Here is a 26,642-nt window from a genome sequence, read left to right on the forward strand (position 1 = left end):
TGGAAAATAGGTGGGGAAACAGTGGAAACAGTGTCAGACTTTATTTTTCTGGGCTCCAAAATCACTGCAGAGGGTGACTGCAGCCATGAAATTAAAAGATGCTTACTCCTTGGAAGGTAAGTTATGACCAACCTAGATAGCATATTCAAAAGCAGAGACATTACTTTGCCAACAAAGGTCCATCTAGTCAAGGCTATGGTTTTTCCTGTGGTCATGTATGGATGTGAGAGTTGGACTTTGAAGAAAGCTGAGCACTGAAGAATTGATGCTTTTGAACTGTGGTGTTGGAGAAGACTCTTGAGAGTCCCTTGGACTGCAAGGAGATCCAACCAGTCCATTCTGAAGGAGATCAGTCCTGGGTGTTCATTGGTAGGACTGATGCTGAAGCTGAAACTCCAATACTTAGGCCACCTCATGCGAAGAGTTGACTCATTGGAAAAGACTCTGATGCTGGGAGAGATTGGGGGCAAGAGGAAAAGGGGACAACAGAGGATGAGATGGCTGGATGGCATCACTGACTTGATGGACGTGAGTCTGAGTGAACTCTGGGAGTTGGTGATGGACAGGGAGGCCTGGCATGCTGCGATTCATGGGGTGGCAAAGAGTTGGACACGACTGAGTGACTGCACTGAACTGAACTGAATGGTTGTGTGTAGACTTGACCTCAGTCCAGCTGGCTGGTGATCTTTAGCAACTGACTCAATCTCTAAGAGCCTATTAAACAGAGAAAGTAACTATCTGTCCTACAAATTTCATAGGACTCTCCTTTCAAAGTAAACAGATAACCAGATAGAAATGGATTGAAAATATTAAAGCTATAGGAATTTAAAGAATAGATTATCCATTAAACACAATGGAATTATCTGGATATTTCAAAAATACACAAAAATAGAATTTTGGTAGGTTAAACTAATTTATAACAAGATAGATATAAATGGGAAAATGTTATAGTAGGTCTATGATTTAGAACCATAAGAATATTTAAAAATACATTTATTTTTGTTGATTTGGAACACAAAATGATGTACTTGTCAGTAAAATACCTAATTCTTATATATTTTCCACAATTTGACCATGTGCAATTACTCGTAGATCTTACAAACTGATTTACACAGGAATTTCTGGTTTGCTACATCCTTGTTCTCCCCTTTGGTTTATATAAAACATCTGACCAGTGGATGATAAGATAGATAAATCTGAGGCTGGATATAAATCAGACTGATCTTCACCTAGGATAACCTCTAGCAGAGAAGCAACCTTTAACCTTCTGGATGATGGCTAGATCCAGTGCACTCCATTTTCCTGGAAATTAATCCAAAGTGATCTGTGCACATTCATTTCAGAGAGTTTCCACTAAGGCCATTTCTCAGTTGCTCGTGCTGGAATGAAATCAAACCTCTTTACTTTGGGGAATGTTCCATTGGTAAGGTTCAGAGAGGAAAGCTTAAATTTTCAGACCTCACACCAAGTGATTACACAAATGAGACACGGGCATCCAGCCCTCCCACCCAGCCCTCCAAGGAGGCTGCTCAATTCTGTCACTTGGCTAAGTGTTGACTTCAGATCCTATGTGCAAACTGAAATGAGCCAAGTGTATCTTTGCTGATCCTTTCAGAGTTGCCACTACAGGTTTTTAATATTTAGGGTCAAATGTGTTTTTTCAAGTGTAACCTGTATGACTTGGGTCATTTTGTTAACATGATTAGTAGTGGAAGTGACAGACAGTCCTGGCAGTAAGGACAGGAAGAGGAGGCGCGACAGCCACTACTTACCAATTGCCAGACTTCGTGCCAGGAGCTGAACGTAATTACTGATAATCTCAGGAAAGTGTCACAGACTTATTTTATCATCCTCATCCTATTCCTGAGAAAACCATCAGCTGATATGAGCCTGTATTTCAATCGGCTCCAAATTCTAGACTACTCCTAATTCTTAAAATAGCTAATACAAGATTTCCCTGGTGGCACAGTGGATAAGAATCCGCCTACTAATGCAGGGGACATGGGTTTGATACCTGGTCAGGGAAGTCTCCACATGCCTGAGGGCAACTAAGCCGGTGCACCACAATTGCTGAATCCATACTTTGGAGCCCAGTAGCCACAACTACTGAAGCCCGTGTGCCTGGAGTCTTGTGTTCCGAAGCAAGAAAAGTCATGGCAATGAGAAGCCCACACACCACAACTAGAGAAAGCCCGAGCAAAGCAAGGAAAACCTAGCACAGCCAAAAAATACAAAAATGTTTTTAAAAAGAGAGTCAAAAAATATATCTGGCTTTCCTGGATGGAGGCAGGTAATTCTAGAAGCTTGCGGAGACAAAGAAGGATCCTGTTCACATGGGCCTCTGCATCCTTCCTTGTCCTTGTGTGTGATCCAAGACTCTCTCAGGCCATGCTTGTGTGTAGTGTTAAATAAGAAACTGCACCCCAGTGTTCAGTGTAGCACTATTCACAATACCCAGGACACGGAAACAACCTAAATGTCCAACAGACAAATGGAGAAAGATGGGGTACATATATACAATGGAATACTACTCAGCCATAAAATAATGAAATACTGCATCTGCAGCAACATGGATTGACCTAGAGGCAGTCATACATAGTGAAGTCAGAAAGAGAAAAAACAAATATCATATATAACACATATATGTGGAATTTAGAAAAACGGTACAGGTGGACCTATTTGTAAGTTAGGAATAGAGACACAGTCAGAGAGAATGAATGTGTGGACTCAGTGGGAAGGGGAGGGTGGGATAAGTTGGGAAATTAGGATTGACATATATGCACTGCCATGTGTAAAATACATAGCTAGTGGGAAACTGCTATAAAGCACAGGGAACTCAGCTTGGTGCTCTGTGATGACCCAGAGGTTTGGGATGGAGGTCCAAGAGGGAGAGGGTATAGGAATACATATAGCTGATTCACTTCATAGCAGAGCAGAAACTAACACAACATTGTAAAGCAATTATATTCCAATAAAAAAATTTTTAAAGAAACTAGTCTAGTGGCCAGTGATATCATGAGAAACGCTGGGCTGGAAGAAGCACAAGCTAGGATCAAGATTGCTGGGAGAAGTATCAATAACCTCAGACACGCAGATGCCACCACCCTATGGCAGAAAGTGAAGAGGAACTAAAGAGCATCTTGATGAAAGTGGAAGTGGAGACTGAAAATGTTGGCTTAAAGCTCAACATTCAGAAAACGAAGATCATGGCATCTGATCCCATCACTTCATGGCAAATAGATGGGGAAACAGTGGAAACAGTGTCAGACTTTATTTTTGGGGGCACCAAAATCACTGCAGATGGTGACTGCAGCCATAAAATTAAAAGATGCTTACTCCTTGGAAAGAAAGTTATGACCAACCTAGAGAGCATATTAGAAAGCAGAGACATTACTTTGCCAACAAAGGTCCATCTAGTCAAGGCTATGGTTTTTCCAATGGTCATGTATGGATGTGAGAGTTGGACTGTGAAGAAAGCTGAGCGCCAAAGAATTGATGCTTTTGAACTGTGGTGTTGGAGAAGATTCTTGAGAGTTCCTTGGACTTCAAGGAGATCCAACCAGTCCATCCTAAAGGAGAACAGCCCTGGGATTTCTTTGGACGGAATGATGCTAAAGCTGAAACTCCAGTACTTTGGCCACCTCCTGTGAAGAGTTGCCTCATTGGAAAAGACTCTGATGCTGGGAGGGACTGGGGGCAGGAGAAGGGGAATCCAGAGGATGAGATGGCTGGATGGCATCATCGACTCGATGGACGTGAGTCTGAGTGAACTCCGGGAGTTGGTGATGGACAGGGAGGCCTGGCGTGCTGCGATTCATGGGGTCCCAAAGAGTTGGACATGACTGAGCAACTGAACTGAACTGAACTGAACTGAACACTCCAGCAAGAATGTTAGAAGGTGACAAGCGAAAGATGCAAAGTAAACCTGCCTTCCTCTTCCTGGAGGGGTCAGTAACCCTGCCTCTGTGGGCCTTTTCTCTGGGTTGTGTGTATCTTCCCCAGTGCTGTTCTGTAGTTGTAGAAACCTACTATGCTCCACAAGGGTCCCCCATATGGGAGACCCTAGGCACCGATGGACTTGAGATTAAAAAGATACTAAGGAAAAAAATGGGAGGAATGGGCACGCATGCTAATGAAGAACTGTAAGCAACCAAAAGGTGTTGTTTCTTTGATTCCCTCCTCATTTGGTGTTTCAATGGGAGGACCAGATAGCCCACCTGCAGTTAGACAATCCAGTGAGAACTTTTACTCACATCTTATCTTGTTTTAAGCGAGTCCTTTAACGAGGGTCAGATCTATGTATAAGTTGCCTGAGCCCAGCTGAAATTTCTTAGAATCTGAATTTCTACCCTGCTGCTGCTGCTGCTAAGTCTGCTTCAGTGTCCGACTCTGTGCGACCCCATAGACGGCAGCCCACCAGGCTCCCCCGTCCCTGGGATTCTCCAGGCAAGAACACTGGAGTGGGTTGCCATTTCCTTCTCCAATGCATGAAAGTGAAAAGTGAAAATGAAGTCGCTCAGCGGTGTCCGACTTTTAGCGACCCCACGGACTGCAGCCCACCAGGCTCCTCCGTCCAAGTAATTTTCCAGGCAGGAGTACTGGAGTGGGGTGCCATTGCCTTCTCCGGAATTTCTACCCAGAGGAATTTATTTCTTTTAGGGGAGCATTGTCATTTCCTTTTTTGAAATCACATTCTGTGCAACATAAAACTTTATTTTTCTAAGAGTCTTATGAAAAATAAATTTAGCGTTTCACTGTCTCCCAGATTTTTCCTTTCTCTCCCTTTCTGAATTCCTGTCAGTGCTTCATCTTGGTCTCAGTTTTGTTTCAATTTCCAAAATCAAGTTTTAACTCTTGTATGTCAAATGTCTCAAAGTGAACTGTAAATGCCTAAGATAATTTGTAATAACCATTCAGGAGCATTTGGAAAGGCTTACAAAAGGCAACTAGAAGTTCATTTGATGATGAATAGTAAAAATGATGCAATAGTCATTTACACTCAGGCATTTTGCTAGTGAACATCGCAAAAAGAAATGCCTAATTAAAAAAAAGTAAAATGTTAAAATAATCTGACTAGAAACAGAAAGTACTCTTATTTAATGAGGACTCTTCCCCACTTCCTTTTTTAGTAATAAACTTAAATTACCGGTTTAATCTTTTTTTTTAGTTCCTAAATATGTTAAGTTGGGAAAAATCCAAATTTATTTTCCAGGCACCATTAATTTTTAAATGTAAATGCCTTCAAGGTAAAGTAGAAATGAAGGATATTTAATGAGGTTGCTTTTAAGTCATCCAAGCATTGCTTGGTAGGACTACTCGATATATTAAGAAAAAAATCACTCTTTTCTTATTAGCTCTTTTTTCTTTCTCCCTTTTTGCTTTTCTCAGTCTTTGTAAGACTTGCCATGAGAAAGGTGCATCTTAGATCCTATCTATTTTCATGAGGGTTACATACCAGAGACCCATCCATAAACTTCTTGGCACATAGGTGTAATCTAGGTCCCTACTGCTCTTTGTAACTTCTCACGGCCCATCTTTTGAGTTCTGCCCCCTTTTACCATCTATCACATTTTGAACACTGGAATGTCAAATCATTTTTTCTTTACTTTTTAAAATATTTTGGTTTAAAAATTGATGAAAAATTTAAGATATAAATTGAAAAAAGCCAAAGAATAAGAGTCACTAATGATGCCCAATCATCTCTTAGTTATTTGTATCAATACCTTGCCTTCATGAATATTTGAGAGAGAGAAAGTCATCCAAGTTTTGACCTTACCTTGTGAGACCAAGTATGGTTCTGAATAAGATCGCAAATGAGTTAAAGGAATATCAGGAGGTGTGTAGAAAGCTACTTGTGAAGTATTTGTTCCCACACTTGTTTCTTTTTGCAAAAGCAGCCACTGGTTTTGTGCTGAAGTGGATTCTGTTTGCACAAGAAGTAATTTCCACTTGTATTTTACATGTATGTTCACCACCAGTGGATTTGAAAAAGCATTGGCTCAAGACCAGTCTCAAAATTTGTATAATCTATATTTAATTTAAAATTAAAATGAATTTTTAAATGTCCAGGTAAATACAGAAGGTAGAGTACACACATATAATATTTTCCTATTTTCAGTTTTCTGTATCGGGTCATCACACCAATGTTGATTACTTATTTTTGGATGTCCCACTTTCTCAGCTGCTTTTCTTCACTCTTTCCTCCCTCGTTGTCACAGGTATAAAAACACCTCAATCTCATTTCTGAACTGAGCTACCAAAGAAAGATCTTTTTTTTTTTTAAGTTTTTTGCTGCAAGATATTTGCTTTACAATGTTGTGCTGGTTTCTGCCATACATCAACATGAATCAGCCACCGATATACATATGTCCCCTCCCTCCTGAAGCCCCTCCCATGTCGCACCTCCTCCCACCCCTCTAGGTTGCCATAGAGCAGTGGACTGAGCTCCCTGTGTCACACAGCAAATTCTTGACTGGAGGCTGCTCGTCTATCTCCCATCCTTGCATGCATCTACTTCTCATGAGGAGACAGATATCAATGTTTCCTTTCTCTGCTCTAGTTCTCATTTTTCTTCTCTATTCAGTTATTTTCAAGGGTTTTGAGGGAAACAAACTCAAACCCAAGGAAGGCTTATTATGAAGCTTTAATATTGATAGAGATGGACTCAACCACAATATACTGGACAATTGGCCTAAAAATCCTTCTCTCAACATTTTTTAAAATGTGGACCACTTTTAAAGTCTTTTATTAAATGTTACAGTATTTTTTTTTTTAATGTTTTTCTTTTTCGGTCATGAGGCATGTGGAATCTTAGCTCCCTGACCGGGGATCGAACCCACATCCCTTGCACTGAAAGGCAAAGTCTTAACTCCTGGACCATCAGGCAAGTCCCTAGAAATCCTTATTTCTGAGCTTAATCATAACTAAACTAAGATGGTTACTTGTCTTCAGTTTACCTTTTCCAAAGTGAAGGAGTGAAAATCATACCTTTATTAAATCTATATACAGATTTAATCTTTTTTTTTCCTTTTTTTTATTTTTTTAAAATTTTATTTTATTTTTAAACTTTACAATATTGTATTAGTTTTGTCAAATATCGAAATGAATCCACCACAGGTATACCTGTGTTCCCCATCCTGAACCCTCCTCCCTCCTCCCTCCCCATACCCTCCCTCTGGGTCGTCCCAGTGCACCAGCCCCAAGCATCCAGTATCGTGCATCAAACCTGGACTGGCGACTCGTTTCATACATGATATTATACATGTTTCAATGCCATTCTCCCAAATCTCCCCACCCTCTCCCTCTCCCACAGAGTCCATAAGACTGATCTATACATCAGTGTCTCTTTTGCTGTCTCGTACACAGGGTTATTGTTACCATCTTTCTAAATTCCATATATATGCACTAGTATACTGTATTGGTGTTTTTCTTTCTGGCTTACTTCACTCTGTATAATAATCTTTATTAAATCTCTATTAAATCTATAAATCTATATCTTTATTTAATCTATATTAAATCTGTATTCAGATTAAATCTAAATCTATATATCTTTATTAAACTATATTAAATTGTATATATATTTAATCTATATACACCTATATATACTGTTTTTCTTAACAGTCTAATACACACCATCAAGTTTTCTTTGAACGAAACTATCCTTCCCTGAAGAACGGGATCATTACAGATATTGTAAAGTTAACTTTAATCAGTTGCCCATGAGAGGGGAACTTCCAATTTTGCAATCCATGATGAGTACTATCCTACTGCAAACAAATTTAATTTTCTATTAGCTTAATCCAGTTTTATTTGAGAAATTAAAGAACTAAAACTGCTTTAGTAGGAAATTCCCTTGATTTACAAATCCACAATGCTTTATTCGCAGAGGCCTCCCCTCAGGGGTTCAAGATTATTTTGGAGACATAATTCTGCCACCCTAGGATTGGAGTTGTGTATGACCATGTCATTTAAGGTCATAGAAATCTTATAGTTGGCATAATATTTAAATGTTTTTAAATACCACACAAGCATGACCAAAGTACTAGAAAACATAATTTCCATTCCTAAGCAATGCTGAGGGTCCATAAGAATTGGATGTCTTAAAAGCTATTTCTTCATTTTAGATGGATAATTTTGGATTTTATTGAACTTATTTGAAATAAAAACCTAAGGATGATACCATCTCTGTGGAATTCCATAGCACAATGTACCTATGGCTACTTTATTTTACATGAGGAAACATATTTCAAACTCTATAAATTACAAAAGTACATGTGATGAATATGAAATTATGACAAAAAATTGGACATCATATAAGAGTAAAGTAATTAACATGTGATATTTTATAGTTCCTATATTCCTAGCATCATTTGAAAATCTTGCTGTTCAGATGGCTATTTATAAAATACAATTGAAACTATGAAAATTAGTGCCAAAATTTGAGGTTCTTTGCTGTCAGCAATAGGTTATTTAGACAACCTTTTGTGCTCAGATTATGTGGACTGTAGAATTTCTAAGAATTGAAAAATGCAATTTCATAAGTAACTAGAAACCAGCATAGCATATCTGGAGATCAGAATGTCACATACTAACTTATGTATCCAAATGAAAACACAATAGATTTTTGTGGAGTCAGTATCATGACTTTAATCATATTCCAAAATGTAAATGAAACTAAGTCATACTGATTTTTAAATGTTGGTTAGTTTGAAGAATTCTTTGAAAGGAAGGGCCCATAGAAGATATTCAATATCTTTCCTTTGCTGATTCATCACTGCCTAATATCCCTTCTTGCATTGACATAGATTTCTTGCATGGACAGGGATTTCTTTATCAACAGGTTACATTTGCATGACTTTGGCCCACACAAAATTATCACAGTTTCCTTTAGAGACGAAAATTAATAAGAGAAAAAAAATTGCTTTAGTGTCTTGCTGAGCCTCACTTAATGGAAATTGGTAAAATAACCACGTAACTACATTACTTATAAAACCACTCATCATTTAAGGCAAGGCAACAGCTTAAATGGCTGCCAAAGATTAGAAACTAAAATATCCATGGAAAATGTCCTGATTTTGCTTGGTGATAAATTAATAAAACCTCCCTAACTATTAGTATTATGCATTACTTGGTTCACTGAATACAAATCTATAATAAGGAAAAGAGTAAAAATCTCTACTGAATTCTAATTACGTCAACTAAAACAACTTTTGTTCTAAGTGAAAAGTTTTTAATGGCTAAGACCCACCACGTGTTCACATTATTCACAATGTACTCTGTGTCATATCAGGTAGTCTCTTTGTACACAAAAGTAAATAAGACTGTGTCTTTGCCTTCAGATGCTCTAAATCTTCAGGAATGATGAGGATTCTTTCTTATTTTCCAAGACAGTTATCCCTTAACGATAACATTTAACAGCAGTAGCAACAATAATACTTTTATTTCAGTTTGCCTTTCATTTCTCAATGACAAAGATATTTTTGTAGTACCTGTGTCTATGCACACGGGGTGTGTGTATCTGTGTGTGTGTGTGTGTGTGTGTGTGTATAATCCAAGGAACTGGACTTGAATTGTAATCCTCAAAGTTTGGCTCTGACTGTCAGATCTAGGAACAAAACTCAGCAAATTCTGGGGGTTCTTGAGACAGTTACTTGAGTTCCATGTTTCTGTTTTTTACTTAATGAGGACTTCTTTAACCATTAAGTCTCAAAGATCATGTCCTCTAATTAAGTCTGTTTGCCAACTAAATCCTGTTGATGTCTTAAGGTCAGTCTCTAACAGATCTTTATTGCTAGGATTCAAAGAAAGAGAAGACCTTTGAGGACGAGGTTGGGAAACTGCCCCAAGGACAGCAGATCAATTTCACCACTGTGGTATGGTCTAAAACAGATTGTATTCTCTCGACACCCCTAACAGAAAATAATGTTACTTAGCAATTCCAGGCACGTCTTTCTTTCAAGAAATTCCTTGAAAGTCCCAGAATAATTGTAAATGAAATTCATAAAGAGGGGAAAACACAGTTATGAGGCGGGTGTACATCAGCATGTGGGCAGGATTTAACTGAGCCCCTTTTTCCTATTGAAGAACTGATCAGACGACTTGACAGCTGGAGTTTACATGATTGTTGTACAATAAAACAGGACTATAGCTACCTTTTGCTGTGCTCCAAATGCCAAGTGCAATTTTGAATACTTTTTCTCCTTTATAAAAATACATTCTCTTCATAAAAAGAGATGGTAGACACATTGCAGAAATGAGAGTGCTCCTACAGAATCCAATATGCATAAAGAATTAAACAGAAATTAAACCTATGACAAATAATTAAAAAAGAAAGGAAAAACCTATTGAAGTTTAATGGCTGGATTGTAAGAGAAGCCTCACACAACATAGTGGGCCCTATGAGGTCTGGGGTAAATGGATTGCAGGATGTATAGTTGGAGCTCAGCTGTGAACACTGTGATATTTTGAGAAAAAAGAATTGAATGCACACGCCTTTGTTGAAACTCTCTCAGAAATCCTAACAAATCTGACCATTTCAGATGCCAAAGATGACATTAAGAAGTACAGGATACAAACAGATGTAATATCCAAAATATATAATACAATTAATTAAGTCACAGCCCTTGTTTTAGAGGTTTATTTTACGCCCATAGATTAAACTCTTGCTTTATTTTGGGTGAGTAAAAAGTGGAACCCAAATAAAATTTCCCTCTTTGGATAAGGCTGTGATGATCTGGTTTGGAACTTTTGTTAAATTATAAGTTGGATAAATAGATACTTTTAGTTCAAAAACAACTAAAACTGAGCTTAAAATTGAGTTTGCTTTTTTCCTGGGCTAACTGCTCCAACATATATTATAACCTGTTTACAGTTAAGGCATATTGAATCAAGACTATAGTAATGAGTGAACAAATTTTATCAGCCCCTTTAATAATATGTATATTCTCAAATTCGTTCATTTATTAAATCAATAGTTTTGGTAACACCTAGTATATACCAAACACTGCTTTAGGTATTACGGATTCTATTGAAGGCAAAAGAAGAAGAGGGTGACAGAGGATGAGATGGTTAGAAAGCATCACCAACTCAATGGACATGAATTTGAGCAAACTCCAGAAAATGCTGAAGGACAGGCAACCTTAGCTTGCTGCAGTTGATGGGGTCACAAAGAGTCAGACCCAACTTAGTGAGTGAACAGCAACAACAGTAACTAAAACATATGAATGTCTTAATTACATTCTTTATGGGGGATAGAAGGATTTAAAAGGGGTGGTAAATAATACTGTTAGGGGGCAAATAAAGTATGAAATGTTAAGAGTGGGAGTTCAAATTTCAGATTTCATAGTCACCAGGAAGATAACTTTTGGGTAAAGATCTTAAGGCAATGGAGCTAGCCACATATTCACTGGAAGGACATTCCAGGAAGTGGGACAGCATGTGCCAAAGGCCTGAGGTAGAAATGTGCCTGGAGTTTGAAGAACAGCAAGAACAGCTGTGTGGTCAGGTGTGGTCAGAGTCAACTGGAGGACAATGAGGGATGTGGTCAGAAACATAACATAAACCAGGCTTCAGAGAGCTTGTGGTAAATGGAAAATATTTTGAAAGGAATGGAAAGTCTGCATCATTCTTCAAGCATTGCAAATTTCTTCCATGAAGAGCTAGATATTTAGGCATTTAGGCTTTGTGGGACAGTCTATGTCATATCTCCTAACTCTGCACTTGCAGTATCAAAAACAGCCAGAGATAACAAGAAAATGAATACATATGGCTACATTTGGCTATATTTGAATAAAAGTTTATTTATAAAAGTAAGTGGGGATGACATCAGCAAGGTGACAGAAAAGGAAGCCAATTGAGTTCCAGAAAAGGAACTCAATTAATGACAATATATAAGCAAGAATACCTCTGTGAGAAGAGCTCTAGAGATGATTTGAGAAGCTATAGCACCCAGGCCATTATAAAAATTCCAGCGAAAGAGGTAGGAAAAATTTGCATCATTTGTTATATCTCTGTTCCCTTCCCCCAGAAGCCTAATGCAGAACAACTTAGAGGGAAACCCTTTGTAAGGGCTCTTCTTTGGTATGGAAACAAAAGAATGAACCATGTATCCAGTATTCTCCTTTTCTGAGGGCTGCCTGAGGGATTGGTTTCTGTCTCACCTGACTCAGAGCATTGATGTCACCAGTGCGAGTTTGGGAGCTGCTTAAAACAGAGGTAAGCTTGTAGCACATTAGAACTGCTACTCCTCAAACAGATACCAGGGCGAGCAAGATGTGAGAGGTCCTAGAACCTCCAGCTGGGTTGATGAATGAAAAATTATTTTTCCCTGTACAAAGAATTTTTTAAGTTCCCAAACCCCAACAAAAGATCACAAAGTATAGAAGGAAATGGGTTAGTCTTGTCTAATGATATAAACAAAATAAAACTCCAGAAACTGACTAATCAAATCTATGAAATATCTGACAGAGAATTTAAGATAAAGGTGTTCATAAAGATGTTAAATGAGCTAAAAGAGAGTGCAGACAGACAAGAAAACAGTAAATGAATAAAATGAGAGTATCAACAAAGAGATAGAAACTGTATAAAAGAACAAAACAAATCTGGCAATGGGAAGTACAATAATTGAATGAAAAACTCATTAGAGGGGTTCAATAACAGACTTAGTAGGCAGAAGAAAGAATCAGTGAACTTGAAGATAGGTCATTTGAAATCATTCAGAGAGGAGCAAAACTTAAAAAAAAAAAAAGCAAAGAGACCTATGAGATTTATGTGACACTGTCAAGTGGACCTAACTCATATTATGGGGATTACAAAAGAAGAGCAAGAGAAAGGGGCAGAGAGCTTATCTGAAGGGGGAATGAAATGGAGAGATTCAATAAGCTCAAAGAAATAGACAAGGAAATATCCACAGAAGACCATGCTAAGACACAGTGTAATCAAACTGTGTAAAGTCAAAGGGGCTTCCCGGGTGGTGCAGTCATAAAGACTCTTCCTGCAATACAAGAGATACAAGAGACATGGGTTTGATCCCTGGATCAGCAATATCCCCTGGATAGTAACCAAAGGAAATAGTAACAGATTACAATACTCTTGCCTGGAAAATTCCATGGGTAGAGGAGCCTGGTGGACTCCAGGCTCTCAGGTCGCAAAGAGTAGGACTTGAGTGACTGAGCGTCTGAGTACACATAAAGTCAGAGACAAAGAAAGAATCTTGAAAGCAGCAAGAGTAAAGTGATTGATCACATACAAAGGGAGCTTCCATAAGACTACTAGTGGATTTCACAGCAGAAACCTTGCAGTCCAGAAAGGAATGAAATAATATATTCAAACTACTGAAAGAAAAAGAAAAAAAAAAACTATCAACTAAGAAAACTGTATATGGCAAAACTGTCCTTAAAAATAAAGAAGTTAAGACTTGTCAAGATAAATAAAAGCTGAGAGAGTTCATTACAACTATAGATCTGTTCTGCAAGAAATACTGAAGAGAATCTTTCCAGTGGAAACGCAGTTGTGGTAGACAGCAATACAGAGCTGTATGGAAATATATGATTATTTGATAGCATGTATTTCAGTTTGGACTAGTGACATTTCTTAAATATTCAATAACCACAAGTAATTAGTGACTACCATACACCATACTTGACAGCATAACTCTAGAGGTTGGAACACCTAATATATTCCTTCCTTCCTTCTCTCCTTTTCTTCTTTCCTCCATCCCTCCCTTTCTTTTTCTTTCTATCTTCATCTCTTTCTTTCTTTCTTTCTCTCTCTCTTTCAATTATGTATCATGGAAATATGCATTCCAGTTTGTAAATTACATTGTACTGACAATCATGAGAGCTCACCATAAATCCAGATTATATCAATGATTCTGAGCCTAAATTTTTAAAAGTAGTAGAGGAAGTTTGGCCCATGGGCAATAGTTTGCCAACCCTTCTATCAGTTACATTCATTATTTCATTTGACAGATGAAATAACTACGTCCCAGAGCACTGAAGAAACATTCTCTAAATAACCTAACTAGTTAGAAATGCTGTTGGGACTCAAATTCAGGTTATTATGATCCCAAATTCTTTCAGCTACATTACATTTCCCTCATAAAGACTTCTTTGTTTTCATAGACCAGGGGTTCTTCAACTGTGTTCTGTGGAACTCTTTCAGTGGTTTCATGAGGTCAAACTCTCTTCCTGATAATACAAAATCTTTGTCTTTCTCACAGTGTTGACATTTGCAATGATGATGCAAAAGCAATGCAGGGGGAGGGAGCTATGACCCTACTGGCACCTAAGCATGAATCAGTGAGCAGCAGCACCAAACTGTACTAGTATTCATTGCATGTTTCACCACCACACACTCACAGGGATGTAGAAAGCCAGTTTCATCTAAGAATGCCCTTGATGGAGCAGTGATAATGATAAATTTTATTAAATCTGAGAACATGTCTTTGCAATATTCCATATGATCAAATGGAAAGTACTCATAAAGCAACTCTGCTGCCAAACACAGAATGATGGTTTTCTTTCCCCAGGAAAAGCACTTGAGTGATGGAGTTGTGAGCTGAACTAGCAGTTTTTTTGTTTTTGTTTTTTTTTCCCCCCATGAAACACTGTCTTACTTGAAAGAATGACAAACTATGGTGATTTTTTTTTAAGTTGAATTTTCTATCAGCTTTATTACAGCTGACAAAATTGTAAGACATTTAAAGTGTAAAATGTGATCATTTGATACATGTATACATTGTGAAAGGATTCCCCTCATCAAGTTAATTAGTGCATCCATTACCTCACTTTTAATTTGGATGTTTGGCTGACATTTGGGGGGAAGAAAGAAGGAAATCTATTCAAGAAAATAGCTGACAGTATTTGTAGCCAACGACAAAAGCTTCCAAGTGAAAATTAGAATTTTGAAAAATTTGTGTCTGCCACTGTGAGCTTAACTGGTTCCCAATATTTAAAGACTATTCTGATGAGATCAGTGGCAAATTTAACAACTGTAATTTTGAAATACTAAACAGTGAACTATGTCAACATTTGGAAGTAACTTAGCAATCAAATATTTTCCAAATTACCAATGCTTGATGTTGCAAAATCATGTGTGAGTTTAAAGACTCCTTCAAAATGTGAGACAGACCATTGGATTTTAATGTAAGTGAGGGCAGAAGCTGATTGAAAGGGTTTCAGATCCACTGTGCAATTAACATTTAAGAAACTACCATTTGGCAAGCTTTAATGCAATATCTAAGAAAAATTTCCATAAAGATTTCTTAGTAGTCATTAAATGTGCTTCCTTTTAAAAATATATATAGGTGAAATTTGAGTTTTACATATGCTTTAAACAAAACAACGTATTACAATAGATTGAATGCAGAAGTAGATAATGAAACTTTGATAAATTCTATTAAGCCAGACATTGCAGAAATATAAGCAATGTCATTCTTCTCCCTAATTCTTTTTGTTTGGAAAAATAGTTATTTTTCATTCAAAATGTGTTCATGTAATATATTTATCATTTTATTTTAAATGCATTAATATAATTTTTAAATATCTCAGTTTTAATTTCTAATATAAATTTTGCTTGGTATAATCCACATAAACTCAAGCTGACTGTGGTCCTCAAGAATCCTTAGAGGTGGTAAGGGGACCTAAGATTAAAAAGCTTCAGGATTACTATCATAGACCATTATAGAGGGTGTGGGGGTGTGTGTTGCACAGTAAACTCTGTTAACTGAAGGGAGGTGTGAAGGTGGTCTATTAACTGGTCTATATTTTCATAGATCAAATTTAAGAGGAAAACGGAAAAAATAAAGCAAATTGATGTTAAATGTCTTCTCAATATAAACTCAGCATAAATTGCTCTGTATGACTATTTGTGATCAACTCCAATCCAAAATAGGAAAGCAAAACTTGCCCTTCCTACTTGCAGGGGTTGTTATAAGAATAAATAACGACATAGAAAAAAAAAATGAGATATTAGATATTCAATCTTGTGTTGCATAAGAAAATGCAAATTTAAGTCAATATTATGTATGCTGAGACATTTTGCAAATGTTGATCATCAAAAAAAAAAATAATTGCTTAACTTAATAAGCTCCTGTTAATATTTGCCAGTACTGTATTAATTCCACATGTACAGAGATGATGAAGACACACATTTATAATGTTGTTCTTATTTACGAAAGATTTTCAACCCTGGTTTAAGTGAAATAAAAGTTTATATTCAGCCCTTAGTTATTTCTAAGTCTTTGGGTAAATGTGTTTCTGCATTGTAAACTGATGAGTCCTCATAGCCTGTTTGAACATCTTAACATCTTTTCTAAATCTCTAGTACTCTTGCCTGGAAATCCCATGGACAGAGGAGCCTGGTAGGCAGTAGTCCATGGGGTCACTAAGAGTTGGACACGACTGAGTGACTTCACTTTCACTTTTCACTTTCATGCATTGGAGAAGGAAATGCAACCCACTCCAGTGTTCTTGCCTGGAGAATCCCAGGGGCGGTGGAGCCTGGTGGGCTGCTGTTTCTGGGGTCACACAGAGTCGGACACGACTGAAGCGACTTAGCAGACGCAGCAGCAGCAACCATCTGAAATTGAAATAAAACAAATAAAACAAATGATATACATTAGCCCTTCTGAAATCCTGGGTTCTTTTGACATATCTTTTGAAGAGAAATAAATAGGTCCTACACAGGAAACTAACCAATGAAATAAACAGCACTAAATGACCAACAACAGTAAGGCTATAAAAACTTCTTTCTTTGCACCTAGTCAATTTTGGGCCTAGACAGAGGGTACGCTTTTTGCTGAGATTCATACGCAATGGTTCTGTGGCCCTAAAATATGGGGTCATGTTCTCATTCTACCTCTGCTGTGCCACAAAAAATTTGGCTTTGAATTGTGAAACTGAAATCTCACATTTAGCCCAAAGGAGCAGATCATTCTTCTGCAGACTCTTGTTCGGTCTGTCCTGCTTTAGAGCCTAATCGTCAGGTTTGGGGTTATGCTTCATTTTGCTTTTAGAAGGACTTGGTCTAGTGGTTTGTTTGTTTTTTTTTTCTTTCATTTCTTAATATACACAAGGCAGAGGTCTGGTAAATGCAAGTATTAGAAAGTGGAATTCTTGGGAGTGACAGGAGAGTTATAAAAGAGCTCTAATTTTGGAATGATAGTTTTAACATCTTAAGTTTCAGGGGTTTTCCGAACATTTAGAGACTTATTTGAATACGTAAATGATCATCTATCACCTCAACCCATGGACCCCAAAGCAATCAAATGAGTCTGAAAATTACAACTTCATTCACTGTAAGCAATCTGTCAGAAAGCATCAGAATCTGATTCTTATTAGCTGTCTACTTTTATGAGCACCTTCCAAAGCATTGAAACCTAATCTGCATCTATTAATTTATTTTAATTACGGCGCTTGACTGCAAATAAATATCCGCAGACAGGAGAGAACTCTTACTGAGGACCCGCACAGAATCAATAAATAAGCGCTTGTTACAGCCTAGGAAACAAAAGCCATTGGTTTCCTGATGAGTGCGTGAGTCTCGAACAGTTTCTTTTCTTTCTGTGCTGAGAGCTCATTAGACAGACGAATTTTCCCCATGATTAAAACACCAACCAAAGGGCCAAAGCAGAGAGAAAATCCACTTTTGCTAGGTTTCAAATTAATCTGCAACCCTTTGGGCCTCAGTAGGTGCCCAAGGCACAGTCTTACCCACGTTATTTTTAGTTGAACTCTATTCTTCTGCCACAGGCAGCAAGATTGAAATCTGTCATGACTCTGAGCAAACCTGGTTATTTCAGAATACAGGCTTTCACAGCATTTCCCTCTAATGGCCCAGATTAGAAAAGAAAGGTTGTTTATACGTTTAAAAGGCCAAGGTCTCCTGAACCATCAAAGCAGTGGCTTGCGGTTTTAGAGCAATACAACTTCCTGCTGAGTGTAATGGGTGAGTGCCTCCAGGCTGCGCTGGAGCTGGGCCGCCACTGGGCACTGATGCTAATTGGCCGTCTGTGAGGGACACTCAAGCAGTGTATGGGCCTGAACACTTTGTTTCGTTCGGAGTGAAACAGACCCTAAGTAACAAAAGACCCGCACACCTTCAGTGCCTCCTATCTGCACAGTTTTCTTTTCAGAGAATGGGCGTATAGATCAAATGCCATCTTGTCACCTCCCATTTCTATCTTGACAACTCTTCATAATAGTTAACGAGTAACAATAATAATAATTCTTTGTGATTTGAATTTCACTCTCTGGGAGGGTTTATAGGAGAGAGAATATGTCAGATATGTTTTATTAATCAGATTTTTGCTTATAGAAAAAACACATACAGGGATTTCTCTGGCTGTCTGGTGGTTGAGACTTCAACTTCTAACGCAGGGGGTACAGGTTTGATCCCTGGTTGGGGAGCTAAGATTCCACATGTCTTGCAGCCAAAAAAACCCAACATTGTAACAAATTCACTAAAGACTTTAAAATGGTCCACACACGCAAAAATCTTTAAAAAAAAAAAAAAAAGGATGCATATAGATGTGAACAGCCCATCCCCATGCCTGATGGTGTTCTGACATTATGGGCAACTGGGGACTTATTTATGGTGGCCCCCACCCCCCATCCCCTATCTTTTCTGTGTTTTGTGTTCTAGTGGGGAAGGTTACTTACCTGTGTGTTTGGTTATTGTTCCATAATGCATGCTCTGTTTATTTGCTTAAAATTAAGCACCTGTTGGTCATGAACTCACCAATATTGGGTGAAATAAGAGTACCCTTCTCAATGCATCAAGTGTGCACAACATCCCAGGGCGTTCATGAGAGACTTCTGTCTGAAGAAAGGCGGTAAAATCACACACACACACACAAAAGGAGCGTTAAGGGCTTCCCTGGTGGCTCAGTGGTGAAGAATGCCTGCCAATGCAGGAGACGCAGATGTCAGAAGGATCCCACATGCTGCAGAGCAACTAAGTCCATGCGCCACAGCTATTGAGCCTGAGCTCTAGAGCCTGAGAACCACAACTACTGAAGCCCACACACCCTGGAGCCCATGCTCTGCAAACAAGAGAAGCCCCAAAGTGAGAACTCTACACAGCTGCAACTAAAGAAAAGGCTGCACAGCAATGAAGACCCAGCACAGCCAAAAATAAATAAACAAATAAAATTACTTTTTAAAGAAAGGAATGTCATTTACGTGAGTCCAGATCGACTTGTAAACTTGGGCTCTTTCTCTATGCGAAAGAAGAGAAGAGAACTGAAAAAGCTAAGATTGGAAACTAAAGCTGGGCTATAAATATAGCCTCATCTGTGAGATAATTCACCAGTAATGAGACTGAAATAGTAAAACTATTTGTGGTTGTTTGTGTTACACTTAGCCCTAATAACTGATATTTTTCTAAGTATGACTATAATTCTGGGTCTCCATGTCTTTGTACGAAAAGGACAGAATGGTTTCTAAAGCATCTTTCCATTAAAATTATTGTGATGGTTCTGTGATGTGTGCAGGGTCTAAAATATCCCTATAATATTGGAATTTTATTAAAGTCAAAATTTAGTTGTAAATTTGGGGAAAATGCAGCAAAATAATTTGACTCAGTTTCTGTTCTCAAATATTTCAATAAACCCAGGTCATTCTTTCCTTAGCACCAAATACAATTAACCCATTTCAAAAGCTGCTGCCCTGTCACCTCTGCTTCCACATGTTTCAAGGTTGAGATGCTCAAAAGCTAAAATTACTTTAAATTCACCTATTTTAAAATTTCTATTTTAGGGCTGCACCAAGCAACTTACAGGATCTTCATTCCCCAACCAGGGATCAATCCCCCAGCCCACAGCAGTGAAAGCACTGAATCTTAATCACTTGACCGCCAGGGAAATCCTACATTAAATTCATGTCATTTTAAAAATTAGTCATATAATATATTTTAGAAAAAGGAAGAAGTGTGTCATAAAATTTAGGAATTTTTGCCCACGGGATTAAATCTCTACTGTTTACCAAAATGTTGCATGACTATTTTTTTTGTTGTTTTCCAGTTGTATTGCAGTATAGCCGATTAACAATGTTGTGATAGTTTCAGGTGAACAGCAAAGGGACTCAGCCATGTGTATACACGTATCCACTCTCCCCCAAACTCCCCTCCCATCCAGGCTGCCACATAACACTGAGCAGAGTTCCATGTGCCATCGCTAATCGCTAAGTCGCTTCAGTCGTGTCCGACTCTGTACGACCCCATAGATGGCAGCCCACCAGGCTCCCCAGTCCCTGGGATTCTCCAGGCAAGAACACTGAATTGGGTTGCCATTTCCTTCTCCAATGCATGAAAGTGAAAAGTGAAAGTGAAGTTGCTCAGTCGTGTCCGACTCTAGCAACCCCATGGACTGCAGCCTACCAGTCTCCTCCGTCCATGGGATTTTCCAGGCAAAATACTGGAGTGGGGTGCCATTGCCTTCTCCTCATGTGCCATACAGCAGAGGAAATAATTTCCCATCATGTTTCATTCTGGCTTCCTATTCAGGAGTTTAAAAACTTGATCCATTTGGTTCCCTCCATGTGCTTGTAGGGCATGGGAAGTGTGAGTAGGGTTGAGGGTCTCCAGCACTGATGGCTGCCTTTGTCCTGTAGGAGCTGCATTTTCAGCAAATTTCCTGTTTCTTCTCTACTTTCTACCAGTGAACAATCTTAAAGACATGTAGATTTTCTAACGGAAAAAAATGGGGGCATATGGTAATAAGCTTTCCATTTTAAAATGGGATTATATAAATACAAATGTGTATGTGTGTTGGTTGAGGCGAGGTAATAAATAAATAAAAAGAGGTCAAGCAACTTCACTAGTGGGCTTCCCTGGTGGCTCAGATGGTAAAGAATCTGCCTGTAATGCAGGAGTCCTGGGTTCCAACCCCAGGACAGGGATTCCCTGGAGAAGGGCATGGCAAACCACTCCAGTATTCTTGCCTGGAGAATTACATGGACAGAGGAGTCTAGCTGGCTACACTAACCTATTCTACAATCCATGGGGTAGCAAAGAGTCAGATACAACTGAGCAACTAACACTTTCACTTTCTCAACTTTATTACATTGTAGCCGCATCCATCTATACCCACAGTGCATTATCTAAAGGTAAGCCCACCAAAAATTATGAGGTGGGATCTATGTTGGGGAGGGATTTGGGAGCATCCATAACTCAATGGAAGAGATGTGTGTGCTTAGGGAAAAAAAAATGGTGGATTGTGAACTAAACATGGATCCAAATAGCGCCACCATCTTTAATGTTTGCATATCATCCTCTTCAATCACTGAATGTCATGATGAAGTCCCTGCTCTGTGGGATGCTTGCCCAGTAAATACTAGATGCCCTGCCACTTCCCACATGTGCACAGTGCTCCAGTGTTGCCCAACTCTCCCTGTGTAACCTTAGCTCTCTGATGCCCTGAATGTTTTTTAAATAGTTCTCTGCATCACTGTTTTCATTTCCATGCATTTGCACTGACACCAACCCCTGCCGTCTGACTTTAACCCCTACCTCCGCTGAATGTGCTCTCTGTAAGATCAGAAGCGCTCACATTGTCTTCTCTGGCTCCATGGCTTTTAGCATCTGGCACTCTTGACTTCTCTCCCCAGGCTCGCTCATGTGGACTTTGGTGACACAATTCCCCTTTGTTCAGCGTTTATCCTTCTGGGTCCTCCTTCTTATTCTCCTCAGTGCCTTCATATCTCAGTGCCGAAGAGAACAAAGGTTGATCCCTCAGGGAGGCTGTGCAGTCATCGTGTTGTCTCATTCTCTTCTGGTAGCCGGGCCAGCCTCTCTGAAGCATGCAGGTCACAGTGGCAGAGGGAAAAGTGAGCCCAGAAAAGAACAGAACAGCCACTAGAGCCTCTGCCACTTCACTGCTGTCACATTTCATTGGTGGAAGCGAGTCACATGATGGAGCCTGACTTCCAGGGAATATAATTCTCTTCCTGGGAGTGGAGGCAGAACAGCTGTTGGCGATGGAAACTGCCATCTCCATGCTTTCCTTTTGTTCTCAGGCTTATGGTTGGTGTTTCCTGCCCTGAATCTTGTTTCCTAAGTGTATCATCCTTTTGGCAGAGTTTATCCCCAGCCATGGATTGAAATCCTCCTGGAAGCTGATGAGTCAAAAAATCTCTACTGAATATCTCCAAATCTCTTCTGAATTTCATTCTGTCCAAGTTTTAGCAATCCAAGATATAAACCTGAGGGCTGTGTGGAAGAGTGAGAAAGTGGATAAGGCTGTGTTAGGGGTGGGCAGGGAGGGGATGGAATGAATTCAAAGTCACACAGTTAAAGCATTCACATAACTGTCAGTCTTACTTTTTTTTTTTGGAGTATAATTGCTTTACAATGTTGTGTTAGTTTCTGCTGAATGACAAAGTGAATCTGCCATATGTATACATGTATCCCCTACCTTCTGGACCTCCCCATCACCACCCCCATCTCATTCCTTTAGGTCATCGCAGAGCACTGAGTTGAGCTCCCTGCACTAAACAGCAGCTTCCTCCTAGCTATCTATTTTACACATGGCAGTGTGTATACATCAGTCCCCATCGTTCAGTACAGCACTGTTCACAATAGCCAAGACATGGAAACAACCCAAATGCCCAACGTATACTATATACACACAATGGGATATTACTCAGCCACAAAAACAAATGGAATTGGGTCATTTGTAGAGATGGAAGATTTACTTTTTAACTTTTTATAATACTTCTGCTTATCTGTAAAATGGGAATAAGATAATGCCTACTTTATAGGATGGTTCTGAGGACAAAGTTCATACATGAAATATGTAAAGTGCTTAGAATGATAACTGGCTTAAATAGCCATTTTTTACCTTCGACTTTTAACATTGAAAGGGAGTATAGGCATTATGGAATCTATCCCTTTATTTATACAGAAGAGAAAAATGAGGTCAAGAAAAATGCAAAGATTTGCACCAAGTTGACAGCTAGTTGGTGGGTGGATGGGTTGGCACTTAGCTTTCCCAATGTTCTGCTCATCTGCATTTCTGGGATGCCATACTGTCGTTTTTTCTATGAACCATAAAAATTCAAAGGCAGAGATGCAGACCACTGTCATGCAGTCATGGCATAGGTTTTCTTCTGATGGTTCTCCAGTGCCAGAATTTGACATGTTTCATTATAAATGCTGCCCCACCAAGGAGTCATGTGCTGGAGAGTTTGCAATCTATTGAGAGAAGCCAAGATCTTGTGGCAGGATTTGGTCTATTGGTTTAATTTGGAAAGTTGCACATAACTTCATGGTCTCCCACAAATTAAAGTAGAGTTACTATAATTTCGTTCCTAAGTGTACTATGTAAAATCAAATTATATTGCATCACTCTTGTTGCAGCTATCCTTAAAAACACACTTATTTTTTTTCAAATCAATATCACTCTAACAAAGAAGTCAGAACTAGTCCGATGCAGCCAAAGTTTCTGTTTGTCATAAACAGAGAAGAATGTCTTGAATGTAATAAGTCACTGGGTAAATCTGTTTTTGTCTGCTGTGACCAACTGTCCATTATACCCATGTCTATAATGGATGGCATATAATTTAAGAGCAGTGGTTTGTGAAGAATGAGGCAAATGCCAAAACTGGGAGGGAAACCAAGGTACTCTGTTAACCAAATACATCTTAAAATACTTTTAATTTTTTAAGAACCTACTAATCTCCACATACTTGGCTTTGCAAAGTTACAAAATCAAAATACTTTATACAAGTAAAATACATTCTTCATAGCAGAAAAAAGGTTCCCCACTCCCCAACCCCCTCCCCTCTCTCCCCCACTGCTTAGAATACTTAGTTTAACAATTCTGTCTTGAGAAGATGTCAAAGAAATGTATTGGGACCCAAGACTAAGAATATGGATCTAATAAGTTAATCAAATGAAGACTAATTGAACTATGAGAATGTGGAAGGAAAATATGTGGTGCTGTTAATATTTACTTTCTTTTCATCCCCATAGAATTAAGAATAAAAGCTATCTGTGTTTTGTTGTTGTTTGTTCGTTTTTCTTGGCTGTGCCACAAGGAATGTAGGATCTTAGTCCCCGGGCCAGGGATCAAACCTCCAGCAGTGGAAGCACCGCGTCTGGACTGTCAGGGAGATCCCTTTTGTTTTTCTATATTTTGACTCTTCCATTCCAGGAAATCTTTTAAGCTCTTATTCCTTTGTCTCTTGTAGGCAAATAATAAATCTGATAAAAAAAATATTAATGAAAATAAAGCTAGACTTAATTCAACAGGCTGAATTAACTTTTAACATATTTTATACTTATTTTGCTTCATTTTCTGGAAATCAATGACTGGTTATTCAAACTTCAACACAACTGGAAGATAATTTAAATAGGGTAAAACATATGAATTCTATGTATGTGTGTTTTTGGAGTCATTTTTATTTGCAGACATCTCTCTGCCTTTGCCTTTTCATACTGTTTATGGGGTTCTCAAGGCAAGAATACTGAAGTCGTTTGTCATTCCCAGGAGAAATATCAATAACCTCAGATATGCAGATGACACCACCCTTATGGCAGAAAGTGAAGAGGAACTCAAAAGCCTCTTGATGAAAGTGAAATCAGAGGAGAGTGAAAAAGTTGGCTTAAAGCTCAACATTCAGAAAACTAAGATCATGGCATCTGGTCCCATCACTTCATGGGAAATAGATGGGGAAACAGTGGAAACAGTGTCAGACTTTATTTTTAGGGGCTCCAAAATCACTGCAAATGATGACTGCAGGCATGAAATTAAAAGACGCTTACTCCTTGGAAGGAAAGTTATGGCCAACCTAGATAGCATATTCAAAAGCAGAGACATTGCCAACAAAGGTCCGTCTAGTCAAGGCTATGGTTTTTCTTGTGGTCACGTATGGATGTGAGAGTTGGACTGTGAAGAAACCTGAGTGCCGAAGAATTGATGCTTTTGAACTGTGGTGTTGGAGAAGACTCTTGAGCATCCCTTGGACTGCAAGGAGATCCAACCAGTCCATTCTAAAGGAGATCAGTCCTGGGTGTTCTTTGGAAGGAATGATACTAAAGCTGAAGCTCCGGTACTTTGGCCACCTCATGCGAAGATTTGACTCATTGGAAAAGACTCTGATGCTGGGAAGGATTGGGGGCAGGAGGAGAAGGGGACGACAGAGGATGAGATGGCTGGATGGCATCACCGACTCGATGGACGTGAGTCTGGGTGAACTCCAGGAGTTGGTGATGGACAGGGAGGCCTGGCATGCTGCAGTTCATGGGGTCACAAAGAGTCGGACACAACTGAGCGACTGAACTGAACTGAACTCTGCCTTTACAGATGATCTTTCTTTAAATCAGTTTTTCCCCCAGGAATTTCATTCCAGGCCCCTTTTAGATTAGCAGGAATTTCAACCTGTCATTTTGGGGTTTCCTGTCTACCTTTCTTTTATTTTTTAAATCCAGGTGGGCAAAACAGAGCAAAACATATAAAAGGGACCCTTCGATCTCTGGGCCACTGTGATTGGTCCAGCTGTGTCCCTTGCCCAAACCCTGAAGGGCCAGCATTTCTGTTGCTCTTGTGTGAGAAGGGTCAATCTTTGCAATTCAGCTGCACGAGAAAGTATTTTGAAAATCACATATTCTGATTTTCAAGGAGAGTTCTATGTTTGACTAGTTTGTCTTTTCATTTATTTCAGAGTTTGTTTCAGAAAATAAGGTGCCATAAAACCAGTGCAAAAACCCCAGTTTCCACAGCCATTTCTCTCCAAGGAGAAGATGCAACTGGACAGCTGAGGAGACAGAAGTGGGAAAGTCGAGATGAACTTGACTTTCAAGAGTGGATTTTTGTGAGGAAGAGGCAGACCTGTGAGGACCACAGATTCAAAAGGCAGTGGATGAACCTATTTGCAGAGCAGCAATGGAGACACAGATATTGAGAACAGACTTATGGACACAGACTGGAGGAAGTTGGGGGAGAAGGAGTAGATGGGAGGTATGGAGAGAATAACATGGAAATAAACATTACTATATGTAAAATAGATAATCAGTGGGAATTTGCTGCATGACTCAGGGAACTCAAACCAGGGCTGAGTAACAACCTAGAGAGGTGGGATGGGGACGGATGTTCAAATGGGAGGGGAAACAGCCATAAACCAATGGCTGTTTCATGTTGATATTTGGTAGAAACAAATGCAATACTGTAAAGCAATTATCCTTCAATTAAAAATAAAATTTTTTTAAAGCAGTGGATATGGGACAAAGTGGAGCCAGAAGATAAAATAGCAATTCTGAATGGCATTTAGAAAGGCCACATTTACATTACTAGAGCCCTGGCAAGTACAAAATTGTCAGAACACACTGACACATTTTTGCCTCATCACACATTTGATAGTGCAAATTCTTTTTTTTAATTTTTATTATTCTCATTTTTTAATTTTATATTTATATAAATACATATATATATATATATTTTTTTGCATGTATTTCATGATTGCAGCCATGAAATTAAAAGATGCTTATTCCTTGGAAGGAAAGTTATGGCCAACCTAGATAGCGTATTCAAAAGTGGAGACATTACTTTGCCAACAAAGGTCCGTCTAGTCAAGGCTATGGTTTTTCCAGTGGTCATGTATGGATGTGAGAGTTGGACTGTGAAGAAAGCTGAGCGCTGAAGAATT

The sequence above is a fragment of the Bison bison genome, unplaced genomic scaffold, assembly GCF_000754665.1.
Source record: "Bison bison bison isolate TAMUID 2011002044 unplaced genomic scaffold, Bison_UMD1.0 scf7180017864461, whole genome shotgun sequence".
Classification (NCBI taxonomy): domain Eukaryota; kingdom Metazoa; phylum Chordata; class Mammalia; order Artiodactyla; family Bovidae; genus Bison; species Bison bison.